The sequence below is a fragment of the Pinus tabuliformis genome, chromosome 6 (genome assembly GCF_031772625.1).
Source record: "Pinus tabuliformis cultivar Carrire ecotype Pingquan chromosome 6, CPIR1, whole genome shotgun sequence".
Classification (NCBI taxonomy): Eukaryota; Viridiplantae; Streptophyta; class Pinopsida; order Pinales; family Pinaceae; genus Pinus; species Pinus tabuliformis.
Genome location: NC_142292.1, coordinates 73,014,858 through 73,026,757, shown reverse-complemented (window position 1 = coordinate 73,026,757; position 11,900 = coordinate 73,014,858).

The following is an 11,900-nucleotide window of genomic DNA, read 5'->3' as shown; positions in this document are numbered from 1 at the left end:
AATCAAGTCAAAGGTTATCAAACCAAAAATATCAAGATCCACATCGAATAAACCCTAAATCAAATATACTCTAGAAAGAATCTTGAAGTTATCTTCAAGAAGGAAGCAGGAAGAAAGATCGAAACCATAGAAGCACTTCAAGAATATCATCACTCATACTTCACCAAGGAAGTGGAATCTCTTCAAATCTAAGGAAGATTAGATTGAAAGAAAATCTTCTCTCTATTGAAGAAAATATCTCATAGAAGGAAATCCTCCCTCACCGAAGATTCGAAGTAATAAGCAACAAGTTCGTCATCAAGTTGAAGATTCGATCTTCACAAGTAACTACATTTTATTATAATCCAATCTAGTAAAAATGACTTCATGTTTCAAGGAAAACCAAAAGTTGGTTGGGATGTCAAACTTCCTTGTATGGAAAAGAAGAATAGACATTGTTCTCAAAGTAAATGAAGTCATTGATCATGTCCATGGAAAGGTATCCAAGCCATCTGAAGAACAAGCATTATCTGAATACATGGAAAGGGATCTCAAGGCTCAAAATATTCTTAACGAGTTTATCAAAGATCCACTCATTTCCTATGTAGTTGAGCTCGAGACATCTAAAGAAATATATGATAAGCTAGGAGAACTTTTCTATAAAAGCACAATAGAAAAGATAATATCACTTAGATCTGATCTTCATAAATTGAAGGTGTCAATGGATGAAGGGATATCATCATCTCTCTCAAAGGCATCTCAAATAAAAGGTCAATTGCAGGATCGAGGAGAGATGGTATCTAATAATGAAATGATCTACGTTATTCTAAATGCATTGATTGATGAACAAGGTAACCTCATATCTACTGAAGAATAAGATGTTATCCCATTCATCAAATTATGGTCTCTTTGCAAGGAAAAAGAAGACAGGATGAAGAAAGAAAGTGACAAAAGATAAGATAGAAGGGAACAATTAGTGACAAGACTAAAAGGGAAATTTGGAAAGTTTGGTACTCCAAAGAAGAAAAGGAAGAACATGGTTAAGGAAATATGTTATGGTTTTCAAAATCTTGGGCACCACAGAAAAGAATGTCCTAATCGTAAGAGGGACAAGGAAGAAGACTATTCTACTAAGGAAGTGAAACAACCTGAGACAAAAAAAGATTAAGAAGGAAGAAGCAAAAAGATCTCTACTATGACTGAGATGATCTTCTTCACCAAAAGGTACTTTAACTGGCAAGTTATAGATATGGTGCAATGTAAATAAAATAGGATGCATCAAATTAGAAAGTAACATCATGATAGAAGCATTATAAGTAAGAGCTCGTGACATGGGAAGCAGAAAGTATGTCTGGTACAAATTCTAATGATTACAAAGAATAAGAAGATCTTAGGAAACCTCATTGATACTTATAAAAAGAAGTAGAGGTCATCATCGACTGGGATCATCATAGTCAATAAAGAAAACATTTGTTAGGTGAGTATATGAAACATCCTCAAGTTTCTTTGATGGAATCCTCATTAAAGGATTCATCGATCTAAAAAGGAAGCAAATGTTTCATCAGGAGTTCCAACTCATGGGATTCAAGGGAGGATGGTATGATGACATAACAGGAAAGAAGGAAGTCTGGATGACCGGAAGGAAGATGAGGTATGTATTCTTACATAGGATATTATGAAATTCATGGCATATGGTTTCATATAATATGGATCACTATCTTGGGAAATATGGTCAAGAGAAGAAGGAATCTCATACTCCGAAAGATTGCAAAAAAAGCATAAATCACACTATATGAAATCAATATAGCATATTCTCATATGAATCATAACGAAGCTGACTACAATTAAGGAACTCTGATTGGAAGCTCCTAGGAATGAACTGTGTGAGAAAAGATAGGAAGAGATAGTGATAATGTGCAATGAAGGTGGAAGGCATTCAACATCCGAAGTTCAAGAAGATTTGACTAGAAGATCTCCTAGAAGGATGTGAAGACTCTAATGGAAGTCATAAAAGGATAGAGACCCTGAGAGAACCCGGGTGGGGTATCTTCCAAGAGAGACAATGATGAGTGTGTCTATAATCATTGGTCTCGCCACCCTTAAGCTCAGATCTTGTGGAGAGATGGAGTTGCTAGTCAAGGCCTTGCTATGTAACAATGTTGGTTCATATGATGCTATACAAATGAGTTACAAATCTGAATTCTTCTTATGAGAGATTCTTCATATTGAGAAAGTCCAAGTACCATTATGAATACCTCCCTAGTTAAGAGGGAGTGTTGAAAAGTGTAACTAGGTTTGGTCTTCATAATGACATGTAAATATGATTTTATGTAATGAGATGTAAATAAGAAAAAATAAAATTATTTTATTGACTTGCTTCATGGGTTTCATGAGCAAGGGATTTTTTTTTTCTTTTGAGTCAAGACTCCCATTAAGAGTCTTTAGGATTTAGGTGTCATCTAGTCATAAAATGTTAGATTCATTTTCATGTAACGAAGTCATGTTACACTTTGTAAAAGGCCAATCTTGTCTATGTAAAGTATCCTCCAAAAAACTTGTCATGTAAAGGAACTCTCTAGAACAAGTCGGGCTACCTCCAGTAATCATGTTGGCCTAAAGGACATGTGGTGAGGTGTATACACACACACACACACACTTTTCATCCATTTCAAGTAAGAAACTCGACCTGAATTCTGTAAGACAGAAGTTCGAAGAGAAGTGTGAAGAAAGGAGAAAGAAGTCTCTTCTGGGTAGTGCTAAGATAGGTATCTTTTGAGCAGGACGAAGGAAGTTTTCTTTTGGGTAGTGAAGAAGAGATTCTTCTGGGCAGCAAAGAAGTGATTCTTCTGGGGCAACAAAGAGGAGGTTTCTTCTGGAATAGATAATGAAGGTTTCTTCTAGGGAAGCAAAGGAAGATTCTTCTGGGTGACCAAAGTAGAGATCTAGAGACCGAGTTTCTCTGAAGGAGACCAACGAAAGCCTAGAGACCGATATCATTCCCCTCTTTATAGTGTACCCTTCAAAGAAGAGCCTCCATGTTTGTAAGAAAGAGCAAGGAATTATCTTCATGATATCGCAAATTGGTTTCCAAATGGAGAGGAAACTTATTTCAAGGTATTTGGTGCCTACAAGCATCCTCATACTCTCCTCGGATTGTCTAAGACTTTAGTGAAAGAAAAGAAGGGACCATGGCCTATATTTTCATTGGACATCAGCGTACACTATCAAAATATTTAAGGATGAAGAAGCGAAAGTTGAGGACCTAAAACTCTTTCATTTTGTTGAGTTGAGCTTCCAAAAATATGACCTAAGGGGTATTTCCTTAGTGCACTGCAAAGCAGTTAGGTTTGGTTGGGCTTATGCTACGTTCACTATTAAAGAGGAGGAAAAGATAAAAAATGGTTATAATGCTTCCAAGGCAGTGGAAACAGTCATACCAGTTGAAGAAGTAGAACAAGTTGAGCACGATGCCGAAGAAAGCATGAGCTTAGAACCTAGAGCAACCTTTCTTAAGAGGAGGTGAGTGTAGGAAGCCAAAAGAGAAAAATAGAAGAAGCAAAAAGTAGATAAAAAAGAAGCCAAAATAAACAATAAGAAGAAGAAGCTCAACATAAAAAAGGAGAAGAGCTGAGGAAGAATCAAGAAGAAGAATAAAACCTAAGAAATTAGGAAGAGGAAAAGAAAAGAATAGAAGCCCTAAAGAGAAAGAACCTAAAGGTATCCAAGAATAAAAAAGAAGAAGCAATGAAGAAGAAGAGGGAGGAAGAAGAACTAATAAGAAGAGAAAAAGAACAAAGAAGGCAAGAAGAAGAGGAAAGGAAGAAGAAGAGCAGGAAGCTAAGCAGTAGCAAGATATCTTAGCTAAGAAACTAGAGCCAGATCTAATTTCGAAAGAACAAGAAGATAAATTAGTAGAATATAATCAACAAAAAGGCTCATAAATGTAGTTGGATCTTCCCATTGTGAACATTACACTGTCTATTCCTATCACCAGTGGACACTTCCCATTGTAGGAATTAGGTATTATGAAGGAAGAAGAGGAAGACGTATTGGATATCTCTAGACTCACCTTCTATCAAGTTTAATGAAAATCATGCAAGAAAGTCACAGGTGCTTGTCCAGGAACCCAAAAAACCCCATATCAGTGGTCACAGAAAGGGAGATTGTCATAAACACCACAATGAACTCGAGGATGATAACTTCAGCTCGAACCGCTTTTATAGCTGCTACATAATTGAATATAGATTGATTATCCAAGGAAAATGCATACTTGAAGGCAAGGTTAACAACCTCTGAGTAGAAGGTGATTCAATTACAGAATGAGAACCAAACCTTGCTGACTTCACACTCCCAAAATAAGGACTTGCAAGAATCCATTCCAGATGGAGTTAAGATACTAGATGAAACAATGGATATGGTTTATAAGGAGACGATGGTCTTGCATCAAGTTATGGCTCCATTCCCAATTATGCAAAATCAGTCAAAATATAGAGGAATGGTGATCAAACAAGCCACCACAATAGTCAATCACATATATGAAGGGACCAACAAGTACCTTAATGCACTTGAAGAGCTTCTAAGGAAAAATTGGATAACCATATAAAATGACAAGGTTTTTGTCCATATCAAAATGCAATCACATGAGAATCTAAGTGCAGACTTGGATATGGTAATAGCCTCATATAAGACCTTGCATGGTAGGTTGGAATCTCTTGTCAATATGCACAAGACACCTTCCATTGGTGCATTAAGTGAAACAAGATCTAAAGAATAAGTCAAGAAAGAGATTCAATCATTCCTAGATCCCAAAAAACAAGTTGTTGCAAGAGAAGATTTGGAAACTACAAAAGAGGTGATTGCTCAATATGTGTTTAAGCCTGTGAGGCTACACTCAAATCTCATTACATTGTCAAACCATGTGTTTAACGGATAATTTCCTTCTACAGACAGAAGAAAACTCCCTAGATCTAGTGGCTTGATCTAGAAGAAACAGAGATAAAAAGACTATGCTTTCCTTAAAGAAGTTTAAAATATGGAAGAAAGGCTTGCCTGGAATCCAACACAAGCTCTCCTCTTCTCCTTGCTTGTAAGATCCAAATCCAACTCCAAATGCTAAAAGTGGAACCTGTAAAACAACTAAAACAAGCAAGAGAGCCAAAACATACAAATAACATTTACTAACATCTCTAAACAATGAGTCAAGAAGGCATTGTTCTACATATGCATAAATGAGACATAAGTATACGAAAACAAAGCAATTTTTGTATTAATGAATGTAGGAGAAGATAAAACCCTTGGAGATCTTGACCTTGTAGGTGTCTTCCAACTATCTTTTCCTTCCTTTACCACAACGCAAGCCTTAAATCACAAATCAAGTGCGTGGATGGATAATGGATTCCTAGGCACAAAGAAGTAACATGAGGGCACAACTAAGAGTCTCCAAAAGTCAATCGACACTCTATGGGAGGCATTGAATTTATAAGGTAAAAGAGGTGGTTTGTGATTTACGATTCTAGGACTTAGATCCATATCAGAGGAAGGATAAGTTATAGGGATAAGAGATAAGACCTCAAGAGTAGGAGTTCGAGATCTGATCTAATAGTAAATAGTTAAAACCACTCGGGAAGCTCCTAGGAAGAGAAGATTCGAAATTATTTTTTATTCTTACTATACTCCAAGAGCCATCGCACCTCCAGTGAAAGCAACATGCGCTGGTCAATGCATTTTCTCTGTGTACAACTTATAGCAGTGAAATTTGCATGAAGGCTAAGTGTGATGGAGCCAAAAATTAGGGTTTTGAGTTGTTTACCCCATAATTCTTGGAAATTTTGGAGAGAGGATGCTCTTGGATTTACAAGAAATAAATGCAAAGTGTCAAAGAATTTTGATTGATACAGTTTCAAGGCCATTTAATTGGCTATGAAAAAATGACCTATAACAAATTGCCCTCGGAAGTACAAAATCAGAAGCAGTGGCTAAGGACTTAAGTGGTTTACCATGTGACAAGTTTAGAGCAAGAATAGATTGGTTGAGATCATAAATTGTCTGTTACAATACATAATCATCATGATATCATTGTTGAGGTAAGCATACCCATACTCAGCATATAAGCCAATTTACATGTACATGTACAATAATCAGAATCACGTCCATTGATGACAGATTGTGGACCCATGATTAGGTAACTTTCTAAATAATCATAGCTATCATACTTTGTAATATTGTATGAATCCTGAAATCTCAACCCGAAGGGATGAAACTAGATCTAGGGTCTTCTACTTTGTCACTTGATAGTACAAGTCTAACCATGTGAATAAATGTGTTGGAGTTGAACATGGTAGACACCATCTGGTTATCATCTAATGATGTAAGTCGTTAAAAAATGCGAGAGGAACCACTAATAATGATAATGGCTCTCAAGGTACTATAATACAATCTATGTTGTGTGAATAAATGACCTGAAGTCGAACACAACACAAAATCTTATGGTCGAAGGCCAATGATGAAAACCTGTCATCGAAAGCGAGTAAACTTGCCATCGAGGTATGCAAGCTCCAAGGCACTGAATGGAGTTTCTAAGTCAACTTCCTAGATAATGTGCTGGTGTCGATAGGAAGCGACCCGTCGTAGTAGGGCCTTAATGTATCCCCCATCAACAACACGAAATGGGTGTCAAGATTTGAGACAAAACGTGATAATGTAGAGTTGGTTCAGCAACGACAGACATGAAAGAAGGCATAAGGGTATTGTAGCATATGTCAACTGAGGGTGGAATTTCTCTTGAACATATTGGTGACATTGATGTGAATTTGGTAACATTGACTCAAAGACCCACCATGAAGGATTTCAATGAGGTGTGATCAACAAAGAGGAAATCAAATTCCCCAACCCAAAGTAGTCACTGAGATGAAGTGAAAGAGTGCCATGTTCAAGAGAGACTCACTACCATTAATAGCCTTGATGCCTTGTTTTCCCAATTTCCCAACCATTTCTGGCCAATACCTCTTTTATTTTAACAAGAAAAATCTCATCAAAATGAAATCACACTTAAATTGAAACAAACTATTGGATTTATAGAGACATTGACAAGTTCAAAGACTTAGTAAAAATCATTGCAATAAAAACAGAACACAAAGCAAGGCATAAAAATGATTTTTTTTCATCCTATAGGACCATCACAGGATATATATGACAACCACTGCAAGTCATCACACTTACAAAGAGAGACAAGTGCGCTGATTCGCTCTGTCTTAGAATAAAAAAGTGCATTGGGGCTGATTTTTCTCGAAAGACGAAACAAAACCCTACCAAACTTTGAAGTGTACTTTCCTAAGACTGATAACTATTTGAACAAGTCAAATTGAGTCATTTTCAAAGGTCCTAAAATACTAGGCAAAGGAAACCACTAAAGGAACATCTTGATCCCCTTTAACGGATAATTTCCTTCTGAGGACATAAGAAAACTCCCTAGATCTAGTGCTTTGATCTAGAAACAACAAAGATAAAAAGACTATTATTTCCTTATAGAATTTTAGAATATGGAAGAAAGACTTACCTGGAATCCAACACAATCTCTCCTCTTCTCCTTGCTTGTAAGCTCCAACTCCAACTCCAAATGCTAAAAGTGGAACCTGCAAAACAACTAAAACAAGCAAGAGAACAAAAAAATACAAATAGAATATACTAACATCTCTAAATAATGAGTCAATAAGGCATTGTTCTACATATGCATAAATGATACATAAGTATATGAAAACAAAGCACTTTTTGTATTAATGAATGCAGGAGAAGATAGAACCCTTGTAGATCTTGACCTTATAGGTGTCTCCCAACTATGTTTTCCTTCCTTTACCACAAAGCAAGCCTTCAATCACAACTCAAGTGCATGGATGGATAATGGATTCCTCGGCACAAAGAAACAACATGAGGGCACAACTAAGAGTCTCCAAAAGCCAACCCATACTCTATGGGAGGCAGTGAATTTGTAGGGTAAAAGAGGTGGTTTGGGATTTACCATTCTAGGACTTAGATCCACATTAGAGGGAGGATAAGTTCTAGGGATAAGAGATAAGACCTCAAGAGTAGGAGTTCAAGATTTGATCCAATAGTAAATTAATAAAACCACTCAGGAAACTTCTAACAAGAGAAGATTCAATTTTTATTTTTTTACGAAATTAAAGGAGCCATCGCACTTCCAGAGAAAGAAACATGAGCTGGTCAGTGGAGTTTCTCTATGTACAAATTGCAACAGTGCAATTTTCATGCAGGCTAAATGCGATGGGGCCAAACATTAGGGTTTTGAGCTATTTAACCCAAAATTATTGGAACTTTTGGAGAGAGGATGCTCTTGGCTTTGCAGGGAATAAATGCAAAGTGTTAAAGGATTTTGATTGATCCAGTTTCAAGGTCATTTGATTGGTTGTGATAAAATGACTTGTAACATCAGGTACGAGACAAAAATCCCACCTTGATACTGAATGCACTAGAATGCCTTATTAGGCACGGGGACAAGTTATAGCACAAGATCATGACAATCATATGTGAATACAAGTTATGCCAAGCACACTTAGTTTGAGATTTGCATGCAAATGTTCCAGATCTCTCCATCACTAGACTAGTTGATTAAGAATGATTTATTTCTTTAATATTGATGTAATATGCATTTTGTTAATAATGAATAAGAATTTAGAATAGAGAGAGTCACATGAGATGTGAAAGGTCATAGGGAAGTCGAAGAGTCATGAGGGTAGATAAAAGGTCATGGTAGGTGGAAGGTCACCCTACCTTTTATAAATAAACCCTCATGGCTAGATGTAATGGACCTTTAGTTTTGGACTCAATATGTGCATATTGTTTGAGAGCTAGTTGACCTTTTGAGGATTCAAGTAGTGGCTTTGCATTTCCACTAGTGGACTTCATGGACATTTCATGTGATAGTGTTATGAATATTTCAACTTAATTTTTGAATCTCTTTGAGCATGAGTATGTGATTCCTCCCATGTTGTCAGGCATTGTGAGATTCTTCTTACAATGATATGATTATATATGATTTGATTTCATTATGTTTATATTAAATAATATATTTTATTGATTTAAGAACATATCATTTATGGGATTGTATGCTTTTATTTGCTTTCATGTACATTATCAATTATGAACTAATTTATGATCGATGAACAAATCTTTACCTTATGCATGAGTTTTAGTTCAATTCTTGCTAGCTTTGCTTCCTTTGAGTTTCATGCCACATTGTTTAACCATTGTTATGTTCATAGCATTCTACATGTTAGATTTCCATAAAACTGCTTAACTTATGTTTGTTGAAAGTTTTATTTGTTCTCTAATGTTTTTTGTTCAACTTGTCCAAGTGAATCTTTAAACAACGTGGTGGTAGTCAGGCCCACATATTGGATGACACTCCTATACCAAACAATATAGAGTCTAGTTGGGATTCTACACCAGGGATATCCCCTAACTGTTGGTGGTAAAAGTTGGATCGTCGACACATTCGTAAACTCATCCCTGTCTGTGATAACTTTGCTCACTACCTTTTGCATTTCCTCTTATATATCCACAAGGGTACGGAGGTGGAAGAGTCCGGTAAAAGAGTGGGCTCGAGTGTAAGCACGAGAGCTAATTTCCCCACAAGATATTATGCCATGCCTAATGTGTGCATGATAGTGTGGCATGGTGGGGTGAGAGGTTGATATGTTCCTAAGAGAAGGGTGGTTAGTAGATGCAGAGAAGGCCCGACTTAAAGAAAAAAGGCCACAGGATGAGGAAGGAGCATGCGAGTGACTGAACCTAGGCATAACAAAGATGGGAGCACCAAAGAAGGGAGGACTCTAGATACAACAGGGAGGGGGAGTAATGAGGAGGAGTCCATTTTCCACCCTGAGTAAGAGAAAGCAAGCCATGAGAGAATAAAATTGGAAGGAGCAAGGATAGTGAAAGAAGACTAATAAAAAAATATAGGCCAATTAAAAATGAGATAAACTGCAACTAAACAAAGCATAGTTGTGTCCAAACACTTATGGTGGTGGTGAGGCTACTACAATTGGCTGTAAGGTGATTGTAGTGTAGCTCGCTCCTTGAGCATGGAATCTGGTGATAGGATGAGTAAAGCTTCCCAATGCATGCTAGAGAGAAGGAAATAGGGGAGGCTAGGGAAAAAGGACTTGGACCTTACCCCAATGAAGAAAAGGGAACCACTGAATGTAGAACAAAAATATCAGATGAAATTTCACAAACTCTTTGGGAAAAAAACCAAATGAGTGCATGCAATGTGGGTGGCTTCCAAATAACATTGAACCTCTATTGCAATGATAACCAAGTTTTGTTAAGTTATGGTATGTTCTATGCTTATAACAGTTTGCTTCTTTTTCTTATTATATTCCACAGATTAGCAATCACATGTACATAAAGTAAAGTGCATATAGAACATTAAACGACCGACAGAAAACAAGCCAAGACAAGAGACACAAGATGTGGCGGCTAGCCAGAGACAAACCCCACAATGTGTGGGGAAACCCTTTGATCAAATCTTCTTTTATCTTCAATAATTCAGTAGAGAGAAATAGTACAATAAATCTGATTCATATCAGCAATAGAAAACCCTAGATCAACAGCATCAGCATTAGCGGCTTCACTATCAAACTAGGGCAGACGATATCTCACAAACCAACCGTCGGATTGACTTCATTCCACCAGCAAAAGTTGCGGCTTCTAGAGGAGGTTCATATGAACCTACAATGCAGTTCAGATGAGGAGACCTTCTAGGCCACGTAGGTCAATATTTACTTCTGCAGTTGCAGCTTCAGTTTCAGCAGTTTCCGGTTTCAAACTAGGACAGTCGATATCTTGCAAACCGTTCATCAGATTGACTTCATTCCACCACCAAAAGTTGTGGCTTTCAGAGGAGGTTCAGATGAACCTACATCGCAATTCCAAAGAGGAGATATTCTAGGCCACTCAGGTCAATCTTTACTTCTGCAGTTGCAGCTTCAGTTTCAGCAGTTTCCGGCTTCAAACTAGGGCAATTGATATCTTGCAAACCATTCGTCGGATTGACTTCATTCCACCACCAAAAGTTGCGGATTTCAGAGGAGGTTCAGATGAACCTATAGCATAGTTCCAAAGAGGAGATCTTCTAGGCCACATAGGTCAATCTTTGCTTCTGCAATTGCAGCTTCAGGTTCAATAACTTCCGGCTTCACATGTGTGAGAGAGAGACCCATTTCTGCGCAGTAGAGAAGAGACTCATTTCTGCGCAGTAGAGACAGAGAGATGTGATGAGAAGAGTGAGAAGAAATGAGGAAAATTCCTCTTATATTTATACACAACGTTGGTGTTTGAATAGATGCGACTATTGGGCTTCTGAGCCTACATGAGTTGTAGGTCGGCTTGATAATAATTCCATAATCAAAATAAATTCATATCTCCATGAATAATTATCGGAATCGGATGATCTTTATATCAATCCTACACCTCTCGATGAGAGGAATCTAATAAAAATATTATCAACCATGAATAAGATTACCCACGTGAATTTTTTCCCTGGTTTCCAATGTTAACACTCTCTCTCAACCAGGAAGAACTTCATCTGCAATCTGTCTATCGGTTGTTACTATTCATCCATCAAATGCACTGCCCTGTACAGCCTGAACCTTGCCCTGCTCTGCTCTATTCTGCCTGTTTTGCTTTGTCTTGTTCTGCCCTGTACTGATCGGTATTGTTTTTCTCTGTTCTACTCCGCTCTTTGCATTGTTCTGTTCTACTCTACTTTTGTCCGAATTATCAAGAAGAAGAAATGAACGAGGATGTATCATACTGACTCAAAGTCAATCTCAGAGTATGTACCACTGGTCGCAGACCAGTCTCAACCAACCTGAAGTCACCGTCATAGTGAGTACAACTCCACT